The following is a 23,252-nucleotide window of genomic DNA, read 5'->3' as shown; positions in this document are numbered from 1 at the left end:
ACTATGAACATCTGATCTTTTTTTTAATAGATTTTTTTTGTTTATTTTTAGTTTACAACATCCATTTCCACGAGATTTTGAGTTAAAAATTTTCTCCCCATCTTTCTCCTACCCACCACCCCAGAACAGCTATCCCACTGAGTGCCCCCTACTCCAATCTGATCTCTCCTATATCCTCCCCTATTCCCCCTCCAACTTTCCAGGAGGGCAAGATGGATCTCCATACCCCAGTGCCTGTATGTCTTATTTCCCAGTGCATGTAAAAAAAAATAATAATAACATTTGATTTTAAAACTTTGAATTCCAAATTATTTCTTTTCTTCCCTCGTCACCCATCCTTACTGGGAAGATAAGCAGTTCAGTATTGGTTATACATGTGTAGTTATGCAAAATATTTCTGTAGTGGATATATTGTGAAAGACTGACTATATTTCCCTCCATCCTATCCTGCCCCTAACTTGTTCTATTTTCTACTTTGACCCTGTCCCTTTTCAAAAGTTTGTGCTTCTAACTATCCTCCCCCCAATCTGCCCTCCCTTCTATCATCCCCTTCCCCCGTACTTTCCAGTAGGGCAAGATACCCAGTTTAGTGTGTATGCTATTCCCTTATTATGCCAAATTTAATGAGAGTAAGGTTGACCCATTCCTTTTTGCCTTCCTGTTTTTCCCCTCCATTGTATCAGTTTTCCCTTGCCTCTTTTATATGAGATAATTTACCCTATTCTCTCTCCCTACCTCCTCTCGTTATATTCTTCTCTATTATAAATTTTATTTTTAAAATATCATCGCTTCCTATTCAATTGATCCTGTGCCCTCTGTCTTTGTATACCTGTGCACATATATACACACATATACCATCCTATATAGACATATATATGTATGTATACATACATACACATTTCTGTTCCCTTCAACTACTCTCATACTGAGAAAAGTTTCATAAGTTGCAATGATCATTTTTCCATGTAGGCATGTAAATAGTTCAACTTTGATAAGTTCCTTATGATTTCTTTTCCCTGTTTACCTTGTCATGCTTCTCTTGCTTCTTGTATTTGAATTTCAGATTTTCTGTTCAATTCTGTTTTTTTTTAATCTAGAATGCTTGAAAGTCCTCTCTTCCACTGAATGACCATATTTTCCCCTGAAACATGATACTCAGTTTTGCTGGGTAGGTGATTCTTGGTTTTAATCCTAGGTCCTTTGACCTCTGGAATATCATATTCCAAGCCTTTCGATCCCTTAATGTGGAAGTTGTTACATCTTGTGTTATCCTGATTGTGTTTCCACAATATTGAAATTGTTTCTTCTTGGCTGCTTGTAATATTTTCTCCTTGATCTACGAATTCCAGAACCTGGCTATAATATTCCTAGGAGTTTTCTTTTTGGGATCTTTTACAGGAGGTGATCAGTGGATTCTTTCAACCTCTATTTTGCCCTCTGGTTCTAAAACATCGGGACAATTTTCCTTGAGAATTTCTTGAAGGATGATTTCTAGGTTCTTTTTTTGATCATGGCTTAAAGGTATTCCAATAATTTTTAAATTATCTCTCCTGGATCTATTTTCTAGGTCAGTGGTTTTCCCAATGAGATATTTCACGTTGCCTTCTATTTTTCATTTGTTTGGATCTGTTTAATAGTGTATTGGTTTCTCATAAAGTCATTAGCTTCCATTTGCTCCCATCTAATTCTGCTTTTTTTTTTCAGAGGGCAGTTGGGGTTAAGTGATTTTAAAAGTCACTTAACTCAAAGTCACACGGCTAGTAATTGTGTTGTGTCTGAGGGCGGATTTGATCTCAGGTCTTCCTGACTCCAGGGACAGTGTTCTATTCACTCTGCCATCCAGCCGCCCCTCCAGTCTAATTCTAAAGGAATGATTCTCTTCAGTGAGCTTTTAAGATTCTTTTTTCATGTGGCAAATTTGGCTTTTTAAGGCATTCTTCTCATTGACTTTTTGGGCCTCTTTTGCCATTTGATTTAGTCTGTTTTTTAAGGTGTTATTTTTTTCAGTCAGCTTGTTGACTCTCTTTTCATTATTTTCTTGCATCATTGTCATTTCTCTTCCCAATTTTTCTTCCACTTCTCTTACTTCGTTTTCAAAATCCTTCTTGAGCTCCTCTGTGGCCTGTAACCAGTTCATGGTTGTTTTTGGAAGCTTTTGGTGCAGCAGTTCTGACTTTGTTGTCTTCCTTCCATTCCATGTTTGATCCTTTTTGTCCCCCAAAAAGGAATCTAAGGTTTGACTGCCATGCTTGCTTTGCTTCCTTTGCTTGGTCGTGATGCCACTCAGTTACTTGACTTTTGAGCTTTTTGCCACAGCAGAACTCTGCTTCCAGAGAGGAGAGCTCTGTCCCAAATTGCTGGGGTTTTTGCAGCTGCCAGGGCTATTAGTTGGGTGCCCTCTCTGAAACCTCCACAAGCTCTGGCACCTGATCACACACCCCAGGACCTCCACCCAAGACAGTGATCCAGATCTAAGCAGGTTAACGCAAGAGTGATTACCCTCTGAATGGTCACTTCGTTCCCCTACGATCTGCAGGCCAGAAGCTCTGAAGAAGCCATAGGGAGGCCGCTGTGCCTCTGCCATGCCTCACTTCTGCTGCTTCTTGCCTTCTTGTCCCAGGGGCAAAGGCTGGACCACACTCCTGGACTCCCTCTCCCCAAAGTCCACACTGACCTTTTATTTTGCCTTTGCCATTTGTGGGTTTATAATTCTGGAAACCATCACAGCGGCTGGTGATTCACTCTCCTGAAGTCTACTCCAGCCATAGCTGGTCGGGGCCACCCTGAGGCTAAAACCATGGGCTCACATGGGGCTGGGCCAGACCCCCAGCGAGCTGTGATGGACCCTTCTTGCTGGGCTGCCTTCAGTAGGAGATTTGTTTCTGTCTGTAACTTTGTTGGTTCTGTAGCTCTAAAATTTGTTTAGAATCATATTTTATATGTATTTGAGCTGGTTACTGGGGGAACTCAAGGAGTTTGTCTGCTTCTATGCTGCCATCTCGGCTCAGCCCCCGAACTTCTGATCTTAAAGACAAGGAATTGTGACTTAGGCAATTATACAAAATGTTGATAGTGATACAGAATTCAATCAGTTACAAAAATGGAGACAATATCAATTTGATTTTCTCAGTGTACTAAAAATCTCTGAGAAATATGCAAGAAAAAATTACTTTGCTCTAAAAGGAGGTTGAATGGATATAGAATGACAAGAATTATAGTACCAGGGGTTGGCTAACTATTTTTATTGAGAACTAAGTATAAATATGTGGTAATAGATAGGAAAATATAGAGAGCATTTGTTAAGTGCTAACTATGTGCCAAGCAATGTCCTAAGTGTTAGGAATACATATATAGGCAAGGAAAATTCCTTGCCTTTGAAGGGTGCTTAATATTCCAAAGCAGAGGGGGGAAGTTTGAGACAAAAGCTCACTTATCAGAGCTGAGGGACCCAATGGCAGAGTCTAAGCTACTTGTGGTGAGATTGGAGTTGATATTTGAGTAGAGTTCACATTCTTTCTAAGACGCTTAACTAGTTTTGTGACCCTGGGCAAGTCAACCTCTATCTGTCTTAGTTTTCTCAACTTTAAAATGGGGATAATAAAAGTTGTAAGGATTGAAAGAGCTTAGCATAGTACCTGACATACAAGATATGCTTAATAAATGGTTATTCTCTTTCTCCTTCCCTTAAAGAAGGCAGTGATGTAGAGTAGGAAGCGAAGTTGTGTGTGGTGCATGGATTCCTGGGTCCATGACAAAATAAGACAGAAGCTCATCTATCAGGACCTAGGGGACCAAAGGATGGAGTTCAGTTAAGCACTGGGAGGACAGTAGAAATGGTAGAAATGTTGTTGCAACTAAGGGACTTAAGTTAGATAAGAGGAAAAATTTTCTTATAGGATCTTTAAATATTAGAATGTTATTGAGAATGGTTATAGGGGTGGCTAGGTGGTGCAGTGAATAAAGCACCGGCCCTGGAATCAGGAGAATGGTTATAAAATCTCCTATTCAAGATGTTTAAAAACAAAGGAATTCTTACCTAGTTTTAAATAGATATGGATCTTTCTAAAATTTGGGAGATGAACAGTAGATAAACTTCTTGAAATCTCAGAGCAAAATTTAGTAATATCTGAATGATTATGAATGGTTAATTGTGAACTTAAGAATTCTGACTCAATATTTTAGAAAAGTTAGAATATTTCATTTTATACAAAATATACTTTATAAAGAACTGTTTTTCTTTGAATATAGTTTTTCTCACCTCTTCTGTTTTTGTGTCTTTTGTCCTGGTCTCTTGGAATGGACTCTTACCTTATTTCTGCCTCTATATCTTATAAATTGTAGCTCAGGTGCTGTCATCTATATGAAACCTTTCCGGAATTCCCTCTATCCCTACCATACTCCCCAGTGGCTAGTGCCTTCTCTCCCCTACTACTTTTTATTTAACTATTTTGTATTTTTCACTTTATATTTGCGCTGTGTATACTTATGTTTACTTCTCTATGTCATTAGAATGTAAACTTCTTGCAAGTATAGATTGTTTCACTTTTTTGTACTTATTATCTCTGCACCTAGTGAAATGCTTTGCACATAGTAGTTTCTTAGGAAAAGCTTTTTGATTACTTGATAGAGAGGAAGGATGGGACCTGGGGTTAGGTCCTTTCTCTACCCCATGTGTCTTTGTAATCTTGGGCTAGTCCTGTATTTTCTTAGTACCCTAGTCAGCTGTCTTAAGACTATAGCTTGGAAGCATCCTCACTGGGCATTTCTTATACCAGTGAAATGATAGTTCCAAACAAAGCAAAAAGTAAAATTATTATTATTATTTTAAATGGTAAAATGGTATAGAAAAATAAGGATTGTAGGTGAGAAATTCAAGTTAAAAACAAATTGCATATCTTAACCTTAGAAATTAAGGTATAGACATGTAACAATGAAGGAGTTTTCAAAATGTCCTTTGCCTTCACTCAGTACTAATGTTTCACTTTTGGGGGGGGTGTTTTTGGAAGGGGAAAAGCAGGGCAATTGAGGTTAAATGACTTGCCCAAGGTCACACAGCTAGTAAGTATCAAGTGACCGAGGCTGGATTTGACCTCGGGTCCTCCTGACTCCAGGGCCAGTGTGCCATCCAGCTGCCCCAAAAGTTTCACTTTTAATCATTCATTAAAGGCTTAATGAAGACATCCAAAAAATGAGAAGATATATTCTACCAGCTGTTTTATGAAAAGTTATAAAAAGATATGTTAATTGTAAATCTAGTGGCCTTTTCTTAACTGTCATCCTTTTTATGAACTGCTGAAGCATTTGATACCATTGACAATGACTCCTTCCTGTAGTATGATTGTCATTTCTCTTTCCTTTTTTTCATCCAAACTCGCTGACCACTCTGTAGACTCCTTTGCTTGTATTATCAATTGTGTCCTATTCCCTATACATGGATTTTACCTCTGGGCCCTCTTTTGTCTTTTCTCTGCATGCTTTTCTATTTTTATTAGTCCCTGGGGAATCAGATAACATCTCTATGTAGATGACTTCCTAAATCTATATATCTCACCTTCATCTTCTGAGTTTGATTCTCATATCTCCAACTATCTGCAAATATCTCTACAGATATGTCCCATAAGCATTTCAAAGTTATGTCTAAAAGTGAACTAATCATCTTCCATTTGAAACTTAATTCTCTTCTTGGTTTCTTTAATGCAGACAAAGGAGTCACTCTCCTTTCAGTCACCCAGCTTCTTTAATTGGCAGTCACCTGTGACTCTTCTCCTTTTTTCCCCCACCCAGTCATTTGGCAAGCCTTGTGGATTCTACCCCCATCATATATCCCATGTATATATCCATTTTGTTTTTTTCCCACTGCATGTATACTGCCTTAATTTAGGATTTCTTGGGGTGGAGTCAAGATGGCGGAGTAGAAATAGGATTTCCACAGGGCTCTGGCTCCCACCTCTTCCAATTCATGTAAAAATGACTGTGAACAAACTTTGGAGCTATAGAACCCACAAAATGATACAGAGAAGCTAACCTTCTGCTGAGGACAGCCTGGCAGGCTGGCAGGAATCGGTAGGAATCAGCGGCCAGCGCAGTGCTCTGGGAGCCGACCCCAGCCCCGCTGGAGCCCCAGCCCCTCTTGAGCCAGAGGTCTTAGCCCCAGGGTGGCCTGACCAACTACTGGCTGGAAGGACTTCAGATCACCAGCAGCTGTGGTGGTTTCCAGAATTATTAAGCCATAGATGCTAAGGACAAAGTGAGAGGTCAGTGTAATGTGGACTTTGGGATCCAGTAGTTTGGGAGTGCAGTCTGCCTTTATCCCCTGGAGGGAGAAGCCACTGAGGCACTGCAACCACCACCATGTGGAAGCTTCAGCTCCTGTCCAGCAGATTGTAGGGGGACCAAGCGACCAGTCTGAGGGGTAATAGCTCTTGCTTTAACTTGCTTGGATCTGGATTGTGATCGAGAGTGGAGGTCTTGGAGTGTGTGACCAGCTTGTTAGAGTGTGGGAGGCTTCAGAGAGGGCACCCAACTAATACCTTTGGCAGCTGAGAAAACCCCAGCATTTGGTAGGAAGCTCCCCTTTCTGGTAGCAGAGTCCTACTGTGGCAGAAAGCTCAAAAGTCAAGTAATTGAGTGGCAACATGAGCAAACAGAGCAACCTAAATTTGCACTCCTATTTTGGGGACAAAAAGGATCAAAGCATGGAACATGAGGAAGACAGCAAAGTCAGAAATCCTGCACCAAAAGCTTCCAAGAAAAATATGAGCTGGTTACAGGCCATAGAGGAGCTTAAGAAGGATTTTGAAAACCAAATAAGTGGAGGAAAAATTGGGAAGAGAAATGAGAATTTTGCAAGAAAATTATAAAATGAGAATCAACCTGACTGAAGAAAATAACACCTTAAAAAACAGACTAACTGAAATGGCAAAAGAGGCTCAAAAAGGCAGTGAGGAGAAGAATGCCTTAAAAAGCCTAATTTGCCAGATGGAAAAAGAATCTCAGAAGCTCACTGAAGGGAATCATTCCTTCAGAATTCAATTGGAGCAAATGGAAGCTAGTGACTTTATGAGAAATCAAGATACTATTAAACAGATCTAAACAAATGAAAAAATAGAAGGCAATGTGAAATATCTTATTGGAAAAACCACTGACCTGAGAAATAGATCCAGGAGAGATAATTTAAAAATTGTTGGACTACCTGAAAGCCATGATCAAAAAAAGAACCTAGAAATCATCCTTCAAGAAATTCTCGAGGAAAATTGCTCTGATGTTTTAGAACCAGAGGGCAAAATAGAGGTTGAAAGAATCCACTGATCACCGCCTGGAAAAGGTCCCAAAAAGAAAACTCCTTGGAATGTTATAGCCAGGTTCTGGAATTCGCAGATCAAGAAGAAAATATTACAAGCAGCCAAGAAGAAACAATTTCAGTATTGTGGAAACACAATCAGGATAACACAGAATCTGGCAGCTTCTATATTGAGGGATGGAAGTGCTTGGAATATGATATTCCGGAGGTCAAAGTAGCTGGGATTAAAACCAAGAATCACCTACCCAGCAAAACTGAGTATCATGTTTCAGGGGAAAATATGGTCATTCAGTGGAAGAGAGGACTTTCAAGCATTCTTGATAAAAAAACCAGAGTTGAATAGAAAGTTTGACATTCAGATACAAGAGAAGCATGAGAAGGTACACAGGAAAAAGAAATTATAAGGAACTTATCAAAGTTGAACTATTTATATTCCTATATGGAAAAACCATTTTAACTTACGAAACTTTTCTCTGTATGAGAATAGTTGAAGGGAATAGAAATGTATGTACATACCGTGTTTCCCCGATAATAAGACACTGTCTTATTAATTTTTGGACAGAAAAACACCAGAGGGCTTATTTTCAGGGGAGGGCTTATTTTAATGAACATTCACAGCAATTTTAATAAACAGGTAAATGTGAACAAAAAAATGTACCTTTATTCAATAAGCAAATCACTGGGGAAGAACAGGATGACGCGCTCACTGCTGCAGCTCTGATTGGATGCAGCTCGGAGCGCGGCGTGCGTTTCACGGGGTGGGGGGACGGTGCATACAGAGGGTACCGTAATGTAGCGTGTAGCGCAGGGGATCACCTTCACTACAGTAGCAATCTCAATAGGGCTTATTTTCGGGGGAGGGCTTATTTTAGAGGAATCTTACACAGTAAGGGGAGGGCTTATTTTCGGGATAGGTCTTATCGGGGAAACACAGTATGTCTGCGTGTGTATATATGTATATAAATGTACATGTGTACATATATACGTACATACACGCATATGCCTATATAGAAGGGTTTATGCACATATGAATATATATGTGAATGCATGTATATATGTGTATAGGTATACATAGAGGGCACAGGACTAATTGAATAGGAAGGGATTATACTTAAAAGGTAAAATTAAGAGGTGAGAGAGGAATATAATGAGAGGAGGTGGGGAGAAACAGAAAGGGTTAACGGTTACAATGGAGGGGAAGAACAGGAACACAAAAGGGAATGGGTCAACCTTATTCTCATTGAATTTGGCTTAAGGAGGGAATGACATATACACTAAATGTGGTATTTCACTCTACAGGATAGTAGGGAGGAAGGGGATGATGGAAGGGAGCTCAGGCTGGGGGGTAGGGAAATTGGAAGCAACCACTTTTGAAAAGGGACAGGATCAAAGTAGAGAATAGAACAAGTGGGAGCTTGGATAGGAGGGAGAGAAATATAGTTAGTCTTTTACAATATATCCACTATGAAAATGTTTTACATAGCTACACATGTACAACTTATATTGAATTGCTTATCTTCCCAGTAAGGTTGACAAGCAAGGAAGAGAATGAATCTGGAATTCAAAGTTTTAAAATCAAATGTTTAAATATATATATATATATATATATATATATATATATGTGTGTGTGTGTGTGTACATATATGTTTATAAATATATATATACTATTATTGATATTATTTTACATGTTACTATGATATAAGATATATAGGTCCTGGGGCATAGAGATCCACCGTGCCCTACTGGAATGTGGGAGTGGGTATGGGAGAATATATGGGAGACAGCAGATTGGAGGAGGGGATATCCAGTGGGATTGCTATTTTGGGGTGGTGGATAGGGAGAAAAATGGGGAGAAAATATGTAACTCAAAATCTTGTGGAAATGAATGATGTAAACTAGAAGTTAATAAAACATTTGATAAAAAAAATTTAGGACTTCTTGAACTCTTACTTACACTGTTGTGATAGTGTCCTGATTGGTTTCCTTTCTGTCTGTACCCTCTCCATTCAATTCACTTTTAGCTGCTAACATGCTATTTCTAAAACTCTTATAGAGCCTTCTTTCTAATAGAATAAGTAGAATAGGGATAAAGATGTATTCTGTTTTTTAAGTTAAAAGCCATTTTAATTTTGTAATGTTCTCACACTTACTACTTTGATGAAGACAGATGATCTTTATGAGTCTTGGTCCCTTACGCCTGTTCCAAATCTAAATACCTCAGAATAATGAAAAGATAGAAATTAAGTCTTGAGTTTGTTTTGAAGGCTGATTATCTGGTATTGTGTCCTGTATCTTAGCCTAAACTAGATACTTATTTATAAGATGAACTAAAAATAGCTATCATAGGATCATAATTTTAGAGCTATAAGGGACTTTTGAAGTCATCTAGCCTAATTTTCTTTTTCATTTTATTTTTATCTCAGATTAATAAACACCAAATTTCAGGGGGCATTTGCATCATAGAACAGAAAAATACAGGAAATTACATTGCTTTATTATATTCAGCTTGCTCTTCTTTAATATATTCAACCTGTAGCATTCAAAGGTATCCTCTTTATCAGTCTCTCTTTGTGGCCTTCCTTCTCTTTTCCCCATATTTAAACAGGCTGCATTAGCAACCTCCTCTTCTTTTCCTTGTCTTTTTTTCTTTTGGTTATCCTATCCCTATCCTCTCTTTCTCCTGCCCCTGCCAGGGTGAGAGGGGGAAGCAAAAGAGGAAAAGAAAGATCTTGTAAAAAACATATACACACACACTCATCCTTAGTCAAGCCATCCAAATTCCCATGTTGGCTGTGTATAAAAATAAGTCTCATTCTGCTTCTTGAGTTCACCACTTCTCTTTGAGGTATATAGTGAGCTGGAGCTGCGATGGCAGAGTAATGGGAAGCAGTAGAGAGATCTTGGTCCCTCCTTTTTTTTTTTTTTTTGGAGGGGGGGGGGAAGCCTGGGCAATTGGGGTTAGGTGACTTGCCCAAGGTCACACTGCTAGTAAGTGTTAAGTGTCTGAGGCCGAATTTGAACTTGGGTCCTCCTGACTCCAGGGCTAGTACTCTATTCACTGTGCCACCTAGCCGCCCTGGTCCCTCCTTCTCTGCTAGAAAAAGCTTCCCCAGACATATCTTAGAAAACACACTAGACCAAATCCTTTTGGGGAAAATCTAAGGAAGAAGTAAGCATGAGTTACTTTTTGCCGAAATTATTATGAGACTCACAGAGATACCTGCAGAAACTGAGGACAAGTTCTGACCAGGAGTCCCTGTATAGCATGACCTCCCACTCTGGGAGAGACTGCACCAGAGTGAAAGGAGGTCGCAGACCCATAACAGGATACTGCAAAGAGGAGTAGGTACCAATGAACAGCTCTGTTGCTCACTGCTCAGTTACAGAGATGGAGATAGTAAGCAGTGACATGTCCAGGCAGTCAGGAAACAGCAAGTTCAGCACCAAGCGGCATCTTTGTGACTTGGACCCCACAAGCAGAGCAGGGTTTCGATTTCAATTTTAGCTTTTAGCTTAATCTGAAGCCTGCAGAATAATCAAGGCAGGAATTGCAAACCAAAGGGAAGCCTATAGTTCTGTTCCTTTGAATCAACAGAACTTCCTATCTGGACAGATAGGGTTTGAATTCAAAAGCAATTTCCTATTGCTCTGTCCTAAACCTAGGTCAGGAACATAAAGAACTCAAGTTATGGGGCAGCTCTTAGGCTTTGTCCTGAAGCAGATAACTTTGGGAGCCCTGAAAGTTTTCAGATCTCCAGTCTAAGCTGTCTTTGAAATCCTTGAACAATACAACACCCAGTACCCCTGAAAAGCAGCAACAGGAACATACTAGACCTTCCTTTCAAAAAGTATATAGAGCCTGTCCCTAACATGAAGTCCAAAGTCAGGAAGTTGACTTAGGAAGAAGTTGAGAAAGAAGTTGACAGGAAGTTGAGAAAGAAGAAACAGAAGAATAATTCACCATAAAAGCCTATTATGATAATAGGATGCTCAAAACAAATTCAGAAGATGAGAATGACTCCAAAACATTTATAAGCAAAGACTCAAAGAAAAATAGAGCCTTGGCACAAATTCAGCAAGAGTTTGTGAAGCAAGAGTTAAAAAAGGAAAACATTACAATATTTTATAAGTGAATTGAGAGCTCGAGGAAAAAAAACCTTAAAAGAAATGAGAACTATGGAAGAAAGAATTGGAAAGATAATTAAAGTTATTGATTATTAATTAATTAAAGTTATATTAAATTGGAAAGATAATTAAACACAAGAGGTGCAAAACATTGCCTAAAAACAAAAAAACTTTCTGAAAATTAGAATAGCACAAGTAGAAACCAAGGGTTCCATGAGACAATAAGAAATATTAAAACAATGTCAAAAGACTAAAAAAAAATATGAAAAATGTAAGGTATTTCATAGCAAAAACAAGAAAAATAAAAAAAAAACAACCTGAAAAAGGGCTTCAACATTTTTCTGCGGTAGACCAGATGGCTTCTTTCCCGTAGCTGCCCCTCTCATCTTCTCTTCTGCATACTACTCCTGATTGGCTTTCTGAAGTTCTCTCTGTTTCTGAAGATTTGTGTGCATGTTTTTGAGTACTCTGCTTTCTGGAACCCATTCATCCCAGCTAGAGGTCAGGAAGGGGTGGTGTACTGAGGGAGCTCCATCAGGAACAGGAAAAAGGGCTACAGTATCCTCAAATGTCTTCAAAGTTTTTTCAGAGGGCCTGGGCCTCATAGCGCTTTTTTTATTCCAACCACTGTAATGTATAAAGTATTTCACTTGCTTGGCCTTTATGGCAACCTTTACACACTTTGCTTCATAAAGGAGTGGTCCATGAAAACACAACAGGCATTCACCCTCCTAGAATTTGGGCTTCGGCTCCTGCTTCAGCACCATTTATGAACCACTCTCTGCCTCCTGCTTCTCCGCCTCCTGCCTCCATTGTCGTGGTCGACGCCTGTTGGATTTTCTTGATAATATTTATAGAAATGCTGATGATTTGTGTGAGTTTATTTTATATCATAAATATTCCTGAATTTATTTTTTATTAACTTTTACTTGTCTCTTTAGGGTTTTTTGTCCAGAACTTCATATTATTTAAAAAAATCTGTGTTTTCTTTGCCTTTATTTCCTTGGTTTTTTTTTTTTTGGTCTGTTTTCTTTTACATATATAGTATTATATTAAGCAGTAGTGATGAGAAGGGACATCTTTGCCTTACCAAGACTGATTATATTAGAAAAGTTTTCAATTTCTCCATTATATATGATGTTCACTCTTCGCATTTTAGATACATACTCCCATCTAAGAAAAAGTTTATTCCCATGTTTTCCAGTGTTCTTAACAAAATATGATATAGTCATGTGGTTTTTATTATTTTTCTTGTTAATATGGTTTATTATTATACTATGCATTTCCTAATATTGAATCAGTCTTTCATTCCTGATATAAATCCAGGCTTGTTGTGATGTATAACCTTTTAAAATACATTATTATAACCTATTTGTTAATGTTTTAGTTAATATTTTTGTATCAATGTTCATTAGGTATTTTGGACTATATCTTTTTTTCCTCTGCTTTATCTCACCCAAGGTTTACTATTAGTGCCATATTTGTATCATAGAGTTTTGAAAAAACCTTTTCTTTTTCTTTCTTTTTTTCTCCTCAAAGAGTTTCTAAATCCATTTAGTTCTGGAGTGTTCCCCCGGCCCCCCCCCCCCTTATTAATGGTTTGTTTCCTTTTTTAATTGACTTGCCGCAGATCACAGTGATATTAAGGACAGAACCAGGATTTGAACTCTTCTTTTCCAAGTCCAGAACTTTTTTAAATTAACTGGCAAGGCAGAAACTAGGTCATTTTAGATTCTCAGTTATTTGTGAATAGGGCCAATCTTTGCTTTGGTATTAAGTGCACTTGTACCTGATGGTTATGATTTTTCTTTCACCTATACTTTGACTCTTTCTACTGCATGGCAAGTCAAATGAAGGGAAATGGTTTTATGGCAAGTATGTTGTGCTTGGAGTCAGATAACTTTGATTCAAATTTAGACTGTCCATGTGACTTGGGCAAACTTTTTAACTTATCTTCTTTTTTTTTTTCTTTAACGTGTGCACTTTTATTTGAACTGGTCTTAAGTCAGTGTACAGGTAAAGCTCCTCCCCTCCCCCAAGTACTGGCACCAATCTCAAAACTCACAGGGAGACTATAAAAGTCCTCATTCACATCTGTGTTGGGGGCAGGGAAGGAATTTAGGGAGCCATTCCATATGGCTGACAATTAAAAAAAAAAAAAGGAACAAGTATTAAGGCGGAAGATACAAAAAGTTTTTTTTAAGGATTACATAATTTACACTTAAAGCCATACTAGTACCTCCCCCCCCCCCCCTTTCAGGATCTGTTATATCGCTGCTTGACAGCCTTCACAGAGGCCTGTAACTGTCACAATGCATTAGACAGTATTTGGAATGACTATTAAAAAAAAAAAAACAAATGTACAATCAGAGTCCTGAAGACTCCCTGGAGAATTTTGGGGATGTTTGCCTCCAGCGTACCTAGACTGCTCATCACCTTCACTGTTCCAGTTTTTAAATCCTGAGTCAAGTGCCAAAAAACAAAACACAAAAACAAATAAAACCATGCCAATCTCATCTCTTTTTTTGGGCAATTATTACATCATCATGTCACACCCTTAAAAAAAAAAAAACACAAACAGTCCATTTAGAAGCATTTGCGGTGGACAGTGGAGGGCCCAGATTCATCATACTCCTGCTTGCTGATCTACATCTGCTGGAAGGTGGAAAGAGATGCCAGGATGGAGCCTCCAATTCAGACAGAGTTATTTGCGCTCAGGCGGGGCAATGATCTTGATTTTCATTGTTCTAGGAGCTAGGGCTGTAATCTTCTGCATGTGGTACATGGTGGTACCACCTGACAAAACGGTGTTGGCATACAAATCCTTACGGATGTCAACATCACACTTCATGATTGAGTTGAAGGTAGTTTCGTGGATTCCACAGGATTCCATACCTAAGAAAGATGGTTGGAGGAGAGCTTCTGGGCACCAGAACCTCTCGTTGCCAATGGTGATAACCTGACCATCAGGGAGCTCATAGCTTCATAGCTCTTTTCCAGAGAGGAGCTGGATGCAGTGGTGGCCATCTCCTGCTCAAAGTCTAGGGTGACATAACACAGCTTCTCCTTGATGTCACGCACTATTTCCCTCTCAGCTGTGGTGAAACTATACCCTCTCTCGGTCAGGAACTTCATGAGGTAGTCCGTCAGATCACAGCCAGCCAGATCCAGACGGAGGATGGCGTGGGGAAGGGCATAACCTTCATAGATGGGCACAGTGTGGGTCACACCATCACCGGAGTCCATCACAATACCAGTGGTACGACCAGAGGCATACAGGGACAGCACAGTCTGGATGGCAACGTACATGGCAGAAGTATTGAAGCTCTCAAACATAATCTGAGTCATCTTTTCTCTGTTGGCTTTGGGGTTCAGGGAGGCTTCTGTGAGCAGCACAGGGTGCTCTTCAGGGGCCACAGGGAGCTCGTTGTAGAAAGTATGATGCCAGATCTTCTCCATGTCATCCCAGTTGGTGAAATACCATGCTCAGTGGGGTACTTCAGGGTCAGAATACCTCTCTTGCTCTGGGCCTCATCCCCCACATAGCTGTCTTTCTGGCCCATACCCACCATCACACCCTGATGTCTGGGGTGCCCAACAATAGAAGGGAAGACAGCCCGAGGAGCATCGTCTCCTGCAGAGCCAGCTTTGCACATTCCAGAGCCATTGTCAACAACGAGATCAGCAATATCATCATCCATGGCGAACTTTGAAGTGGCACGTTTAAACCCTTAAGAGAAGAGAGGAGGTGGTGCCACACCTGGAGGCAGGGGAGGCAAGTGCACGCTGCGTGGAAGAGCTCACAGCTCAACTTATCTTCTTATGTGTAAGATGAGATAATTTTTTCCAGCTCCAAATCTATGCTTCTGTAGATTATATAAGCATGGATCAATGGAAGAGAGGTAATTAGGAGGCAGGGTCTTTAGTAAGAGGTTGTTAAGAATGAATCTGCAGATTGGGGGATTTAGCATAATATGGGATTTTTCAAAAGGAGGGGACATCAGAGATCAATTAATCTTTATGGCTTAGGAAACGGAATCTTAGAAAGGTTAAATGACTTTTCTGGGGACTCTGAAAAGTGAGAGAGTGGATAATAATGACACAAGAAGGAGAAAACATAGGAATGTATAAGGGAAAGAAATGTATAATAGGCAGTGGGGATATTCAGAGGTTTCTTCTGTTCTGTTAAGTTTCTACTTTTAATTTGAATAAATTTTTATGATTCAGATTCATATTTTTCTTGAATTAATGACTGCACTAACAGCTAAATAATTTGATGATTGATTCTTTTTTTTACTGAGATATAAACAATGTTTTTGGCTATTAAAAAAAAGCTTTTTCTTTGCCATTTATTTAGATTTTTTAGTTCTGTGTTCACGTTTTAGTGTTTGGTGGATCACAGTTTTAGATGGGGTGTGAGGAGAATCACATTCCCTAAATGTACCTATTTTCTTGAAAGCAACAGATTGCAGAATTTTCCTTTCTTATCCAATTTATCTTTTTTTTTTGATTTTATTGAATTTTTTATTTATTCACATTTAAATTATGAGAGGTTTATAGTTTCCTCTATTTGCCTCAAATACTGTTTTTTCAAGTTACGATTTTTCTTCCTCTTTCACTGTAAACACAGTATTCTATTTCTTCATTCACTTTAGCTTAGTCTTTTAAAGTTGCCCTATTCTCACTGATTCTCTTCCCCTCCCTCTTGATGCTTTCTTCTCTGTTACCCTTTCCCTTTGGAGTTTTGCTTATTCCTTTTTTTCTCCTGCTTTTTATCTGGTTATTTAATTTTTTTCCATCTTTTTCCCCCCTTTCACTCAGATAAACTCCTCCTTCCTTTCCTCCCCTACAACTAGTCCTGTTCATTAGTTTTCAAAAATTTTTTCATGACCCTTTTTTTTTTTCCTATTCTCTACCCTCTTTTGCTAGTTCACAACTCCTATAATTATCCAGTTGCTTTCTATTTTCTCTGTTTCTTATGAAATAAAATTTCCTAGGTATCTGTTCTAGAAGTTTCTCTCACTGTCCTCTAGAGCTAGCCTTTCACATTTCTCTTTTCCATTGAGCCTCATTCCCAGAACAATGCCACTTATTGCAAGTGTCATATCACTGCCCCATTTTAGGACCCCTCCTCCACCAATTCCATGACTATGCAGCCCACCACTGATTTGTAGACCTCTGCTGGTAACCTTTATTTTCCTCTTTGTCTCAACATTTCTATTCCCTGGGTCTTTGCTTTCCCACTCCCTAAGGTGCCAGTTGTCCCAGAGGTTCCAACTCTCCTCACCCCCAAGGTAGGAGGAGAAGGGTCTTTTCAAGTGCCATATCTTTCAGACAGAATCCAGCACAAGATCCTCATCTTTCACAGAACATCTCTCTTCACCCATAGGAACATTCATTAGTGGAGCTTCCTCCCACCAACAAAGCAGGATTTCTGTCCTTTCCAATTTTCCTCTTCACCTTTTCTCCTGTAGGTTCTGCTTTTGCTGAGAGACCACATGGGTCACTTTCCCTTCATTACTGGTCCTAGATTTTCCCCGGACATACATTCTCCTATTCTCCTCTCCCTCCCTTAATGCACCCCCTCCAATTTTGTAATATAGTCTCACAAAAAACACCCCAAAAATCATTGATTTGCTTGTAGGGACGGCCAGGCCATCTTCTTCACTTTTACTTCCATCTGACTCGTGCCTGTCTCTTTGTGTACAGTTAGAAAGAAGTGTCTTATTGGTCTCTCCACTGACACTTGCTTTTCTTCAGTGTTACATTCATTCACTCCTCTTGCATTTCTTTCTTTGAGGTGTTTGAAAAGCAAACAATTTCTTCATTTCTGGCTTTCTTTTTAAGAATATTTCAAATGCCTCTTAATTATTAAATATCCATTATTTTTTCATTTTGTTAAGCTCATATTTGCAGGGTGGGTCATCCCAGGTTACATCCTGAGTTTCGTTATTCTGTTCCTTCCTACAGTTTCAGGTGACTGCAGAATCATCTTGTGTCATTTGAATTTCCTTTCTTTGTATTTTAATGTCTTTCTCCTGGTCACTTAACAGAAATTATTTGTGAATTAATAGAATTGTTAAATTTAACTGCTATTTGTCTTTGAGTTTTCAGCCTTAGGGTTTTTTTTTTTTCTGGAGGCGATTTGTGAATTCTTTCAATTGATATTTCATTTTCTATGTTCAGAAGTTCTGGGCAGTTCTCATGTATTATTTCTTTAATTATGGTTTTTAGAGGTCATGAGGATTAGAGTAAATATCTAGTCCTCCATCTTGTTGGGCATGTCTGTTTTCCAAATGATCACACATGTCTTATCATACTGCTTCTGCCAGAGTAGACATGACATGAGAGCATATCAGCATTGACTTATTTTCTTTTTCTTTGCACTTAGACACTCCTGTATCTATCAGTACAGCACTGTGAACCACAGAATCTTACTTTCAGAACTTCATCTGAGGCAAGTGGTTGACCAGAGGTAGGGGGCACAAATTTCATCTTTTCTTCCCTAAGATCAAGGTGTCCAAACATGGTTATACTCTATTCCCTCCACTAGACTATAAGAATTCCTTAGAATAATTTAAGCTTCTTTTGGGCAGTGACTTGTTTAAGTCTTTCAGACTTCTTTTTTAAATTTTTTTGCTTTTTGGAGGGCAATTGGGGTTAAGTGACTTGCCCAAAGTCACACGGCTAGTAATTGTGTCAAGTGTCTGAAGTTGGATTTGAACACAGTTCCTTCTGACTCCAGGGCCAGTGCTGTAGTCACTGCGCCACCTAGCCGCTCCAAGTCTTTCAGACTTCTAGGGAGCCTTTAATCAGCCCTTGATCTAGTCTCTGTCCTTTTTGGCTTTTGTCTTTTCCCCAGAGTGTTCCCTAGGAATACCAAGGCCTTTCTCAGATAGAACCCATCTCCAAAGGGTATATCCTTCCTCTTGCAGGATTCCTGCAGGCCATACCTTTGCCTGATCTTGTCTTCTGCATCTGGCTTCCTGTGCCTCACAGCACACAATCTTCCATGAAGTTGAACAATGAGCACTGAGCAAAAGCCTTGAGCACTTTGTGCCTGACTCCCACAAGGTGCTTCTGTTTAGCCATTATTAATCTACCTGTACTAATTCCTCAGCAATGAGATTACTCCCTCTCCCTTTTACTTTTCCCATCCCAGTGATTCTGAACACCTAGCTCTTGTTTTATGAGCCCCATTCCCCATCCCCATTTACTTACTCCCTTACTTGTTATAGCTTTTTGCCCTACTCCACACCAATCCTCCCCTCCTCTAGATATATTCTCCCTTCCCACTTTGTTATCTGGATTGCCCACTCCATAGTTAACATACTTGTTTTCATCTTTAACATTTTCATTTCCCATTCTGTCCCTATTCTGCTCTTACTATGATCTGACTCTATCCTGATGATGTAGTCTCCCGGTCATACTTTCCAGTACCTGTTATAGTTTCACTTATACATCTTAATTAAATCACTGTTCATGATGACAGAGTAAGAATACTCCTTGTTTCCCATTGCCATTTCCAGACTCTTTTATAACCACTATCACTATATAACATGCAGTTCATATTTATCACTCACATAGTTAAGATTCTGGTAGCTAATATCTTAAACTCAACATATCCAGAACAGAATACTCCCAGGTGTTTAGAATTGCAAGTGTCATCCTCAACTCCTTATTTTTACCTATCCCACATATCCAGTCTATGGCCAATTACTTTTAATAGCCTTCTGAATAGTCTCCCTGACTCAAGTCTTTGCTACTCTGATAGATCTACTCAGCTGCCAAAGTGATCTTCCTAAATTACTGGTCTGACAATGTCCCTCCTCTAATCAATAAATTCTAGTGACTCTCACATGCTTCCAGAATAAAATATAAAATCCTCTATTTGACTTTTAAAACTTTTGAAAAATTGACCACTTTATATTTTTCCAGTCTTAAACTTTACCTCCATAGACTCCACATTCCAGCAACACTGGCCTTCTTACTTGTATCCCTTGGATACAGCCTTCCATCTCCTGATTTTTTGCCTTTTCACTAGTTGGCAAACTACTAGCCTTTTCACTCCCTAAGGCCTATCATATTCTCATTCTCTTTCTCGCTTTCCCCCCACCCTAAGATACTGTCTTCTCTTTGGAATTTCTTCCCATTTACAATGTATATGTCTTTAAGGCACATTACTCTTTGCATTTTGTTTTCTTCATAGAACATGTTTCTTAAGGGTAGTGACTATGATGCCATTTGAAACACACCGGCCTTTTTTAAAGCCTATTTTTTCAGACCTAAATTTCAAGAAAACAAATGAAAACTGTGCAGGGCAAAAAGTAAGTTGTCACAACTTTTTAAAAAAGAAAATAATAAATCAATAATAAATTGAAATTAAAAATTAAAAAAAATCGAGGCCATAAATCTCCAAATATCTTACAAAATATGAATGACTAAAATTATATTCCTATGGACAGAGCACCCACTTTTAAGGAGGGGAACCACATTTAGTTAGGGAAGGAGAAGAAGGCTCGAGTTGACAGGTTGAGTCCCCATAGGGTAGCTTCTATTAAACTCAGATAACATGATTAACAGTTAATAGAAAACATTCTCCTAAAACCTTGTTCACTCCTTCCTGCAAATACACATAGCATCAATGGGTGGAATAAACTTAAACTTACACCAAAGCAGTACTGAGGCCCACATGTAAGAAATATGTGTGGCAAAGTTTTAACTCACAGCACCTGCTCTTGACTTCCTCCCCTCTGTATGGAGACCTCATGGAGAACCCTTTAACCCTTTGTTGTTGTTGGTCCTTTGTTCTCAAACCAATAACCATTTCTTTTTTTTTTCTCTTTTATTTTTATTTGTTAGTTTATATCATTAATTTCCACAAGATTTTGAGTTACAAATTTTCTCCCCATTTTTCCCCTACCCACCACCCCAAAAGAGTGATCCCATTGAATATCCCCTCCCCCAATCTGTTCTCTCCCATATCTTCTTCCATCCTCCCTCTGACTTTCCAGTAGGGCATGGTGGATCTCTCTGCCCCTGTGCCTGTATATCTTATTTCCCAGTTGCATGTAAAGTAATAGTAATGATTATGTATGTATGTGTGTATGTATATAAATATTTGATTTTAGGGGTGGCCAGGTGGTGCAGTGGGTAAGAATACTGGCCCCAGAGTTGGGAGACCTGGGATCAGTTCTGGCCTCAGATACTCGGCATCCACACAAAATAACTGGCTGTGTAACTTTGAGCAAGTTACTTAACCCTGATTGCTTTAAAAAAAATTGATTTTAAAACTTTGAATTCCAAATTCTTTCCCTTCCTCCCTTGTCACCCACCTTTACTGGGAAGATAAGCAGGTCAATATAGATTGTACATGGTGTAGCTAAGCAAAAAATTTCCATAGTGTTCCATATTGTTAAAGACTGACTATATTTCCCTCCATCCTATCCCACCCTCACCCCCCACTTGTTCTATTTTCTACTTTGATCCTGTCCCTTTTTAAAAGTGGGTGCTTCTACTTTCCCTCCCCCTCAGGCTACCCTCCCTTCCATCACTGCCCCCCATTCCCTTCCCCCCTACTCTCCTGTAGGGTGAGGTACCCTATTTAGCTTGTATGGCATTCCCTCCCTAAGCCAAATTTAATGAGAATAAGGTTGACTAATTCCCTTTTGCCTTCCTGTTCTTCCCCTCCATTGTAACAGTTTTCCCTTGCCTCTTCTATATGAGATAATTTACCCCATTCTGTCTCCCCCATCTCCTCTCATTTTATTCCTCTCTCACCTCTTAATTTTACCTTTCAAGTATCATCCCTTCCTATTAAATTGGTCCTTTACCCTCTGTCTGTGTATACCTGTAGACATATATATACACACTCACATATGTATTCATATGCCCATATACCCTCCTATATAGACATGTGTGTGTGTGTGTATGCACACACATACACATTTCTATTCCCTTCAACTATTCTCATACTGAGAAAAATTTTGTAAGTTTCAATTATCGTTTTTCCATGTAGGAAAATAAAAAGTTCAACTTTGATAAGTTCCTTATGATTTCTTTTCCCTGTTTACCTTCTCATGCTTCTCTTGTATCTGAATGTCAGACTTTCTGTTCAACTCTGGTTTTTTCATCAAGAATGTTTGAAAGTCCTCTCTTCCACTGAATGACCATATTTTCCCCTGAAACATGATACTCAGTTTTGCTGGGTAGGTGATTCTTGGTTTTAATCCCAGCTTCTTTGACCTCTGGAATATCATATTCCAAGCCCTTCCATCCCTCAGTGTAGAAGTTGCCAGATCCTGTGTTATCCTGATTGTGTTTCCACAATAATGAAATTGTTTCTTCTTGGCTACTTGTAATATTTTCTCCTTGATCTGGAAATTCTGGAAACTGGCTATAATATTCCTAGGAGTTTTTCTTTTTGGGATCTTTTTCAGGAGGTGATCAGTGGATTCTTTCTACCTCTATTTTGCCCTCTGGTTGTAAAATATCATGGCAATTTTCCTTGAGAATTTCTTAAGGATGATTTCTAGGTTCTTTTTTTGATCATGGCTTTCAGATTATATCTCCTGGATCTATTTTCCAGGTCAGTGGTTTTCCCAGTGAGATATTTCACATTGCCTTCTATTTTTTCATTTATTTGAATCTGTTTAATAATATCTTGATTTCTCATAAAGTCTCTAGCTTCCATTTGTTCCAATCTAATTCTGAAGGAATGATTCCCTTCAGTGAGCTTTTGAGATTCTTTTGCCATCTGGCAAATTAGGCTTTTTAAGGCATTCTTCTCCTCGTTGCCTTTTTGAGCCTCTTTTGCCGTCTGAGTTAGTCTATTTTTTAAGGTGTTATTTTCTTCAGTCAGGTTGTTGTCTCTCATTTTATAATTTACTCTCGTCATTCTCATTTCTCTTCCCAATTCTTCCTCCACTTCTCTTTTTTGGTTTTCAAATCCTTTTTAAGCTCCTCTATGGCCTGTAACCAGCTCATATTTTTCTTGGAAGATTTTGGTGCAGGAGTTCTGACTTTGCTGTCTCCCTCCTGTTCCATGCTTTGATCCCTTTGTTCCCCAAATAGGAGTCTAATGTCGGATTTCTCTGTTTGCTTTGTTTCCTTTGCTTGCTCATGTCGCCACTCAATTACTTGACTTTTGAACTTTTTGCCACAGTAGAACTCTGCTGCCAGAAAGGGGAGCTTTGTCCCAAATTTCAGCTGCTGGAGCCATTAGTTGGGTGCCCTCTCTGAATCCTCCACATACTCTGGCTAGCTGGTCATGCACCCCAGGACCTCCACCCTAGATAACAATCCAGATCCAAGCAGCTTAGAGCAAGAGCTGTTACCCCTCACACTGGTCTCTTGGTCCCCATTCAATCTGCAGGCCAGGAACTCTGAAGCAAGGCTGCCACGCCTCAGCCGCTTCTCGCCTCTGGGGATAAAGGCTGCATCACTCTCCTGAACTCCCTGTTCCTGCAAAGTCTACACTGATCTCTCATTTTGTCTGTGGCATCTATGGGTTGACAGTTCTGGAAACTGCCACAGCTGCTGGTGATCTGAAGTCCCTCCAGCTAAAACCTGGTCTCCGTGAGGGTGCTGGGGTCGGCTCCAAGAGCACTGTGCTGGCCCCCTCTTGCTGGGTTGCTGGGCTTTCCTCAGTGGGAGGTTAGCCTCTTTCTATCATTTTGTGGGTTCTGTAGCTCCAAAGTTTGTCTAGAGTAATTTTTTACATGAATTGGAGGAGGTAAAACCTGGAGCTGTGCAAAGTTCCTGTTTCTACTCCGCCATCTTGACTCTGCCCCTGATAACCATTTCTTAAACACCACCTACTATGTGC

The 23,252-nt window shown here is 39.3% G+C and overlaps 1 pseudogene; it reads right to left on the bottom strand.

Moving 5' to 3' along the window:
• Positions 1–14,011: 14,011 nt before the first annotated feature.
• LOC138176060 (actin, cytoplasmic 1 pseudogene) lies at positions 14,012–15,126 on the bottom strand (annotated as a pseudogene).
• Between the last annotated feature and the right edge of the window lie 8,126 nt (positions 15,127–23,252).

This window comes from Petaurus breviceps, unplaced genomic scaffold (genome assembly GCF_028583685.1).
Source record: "Petaurus breviceps papuanus isolate PSGF00001 unplaced genomic scaffold, PetGlider_PUasm1.0 80, whole genome shotgun sequence".
Lineage (NCBI taxonomy): Eukaryota > Metazoa > Chordata > Mammalia > Diprotodontia > Petauridae > Petaurus > Petaurus breviceps.
This window is presented reverse-complemented; position numbering and strand designations above follow the sequence as displayed.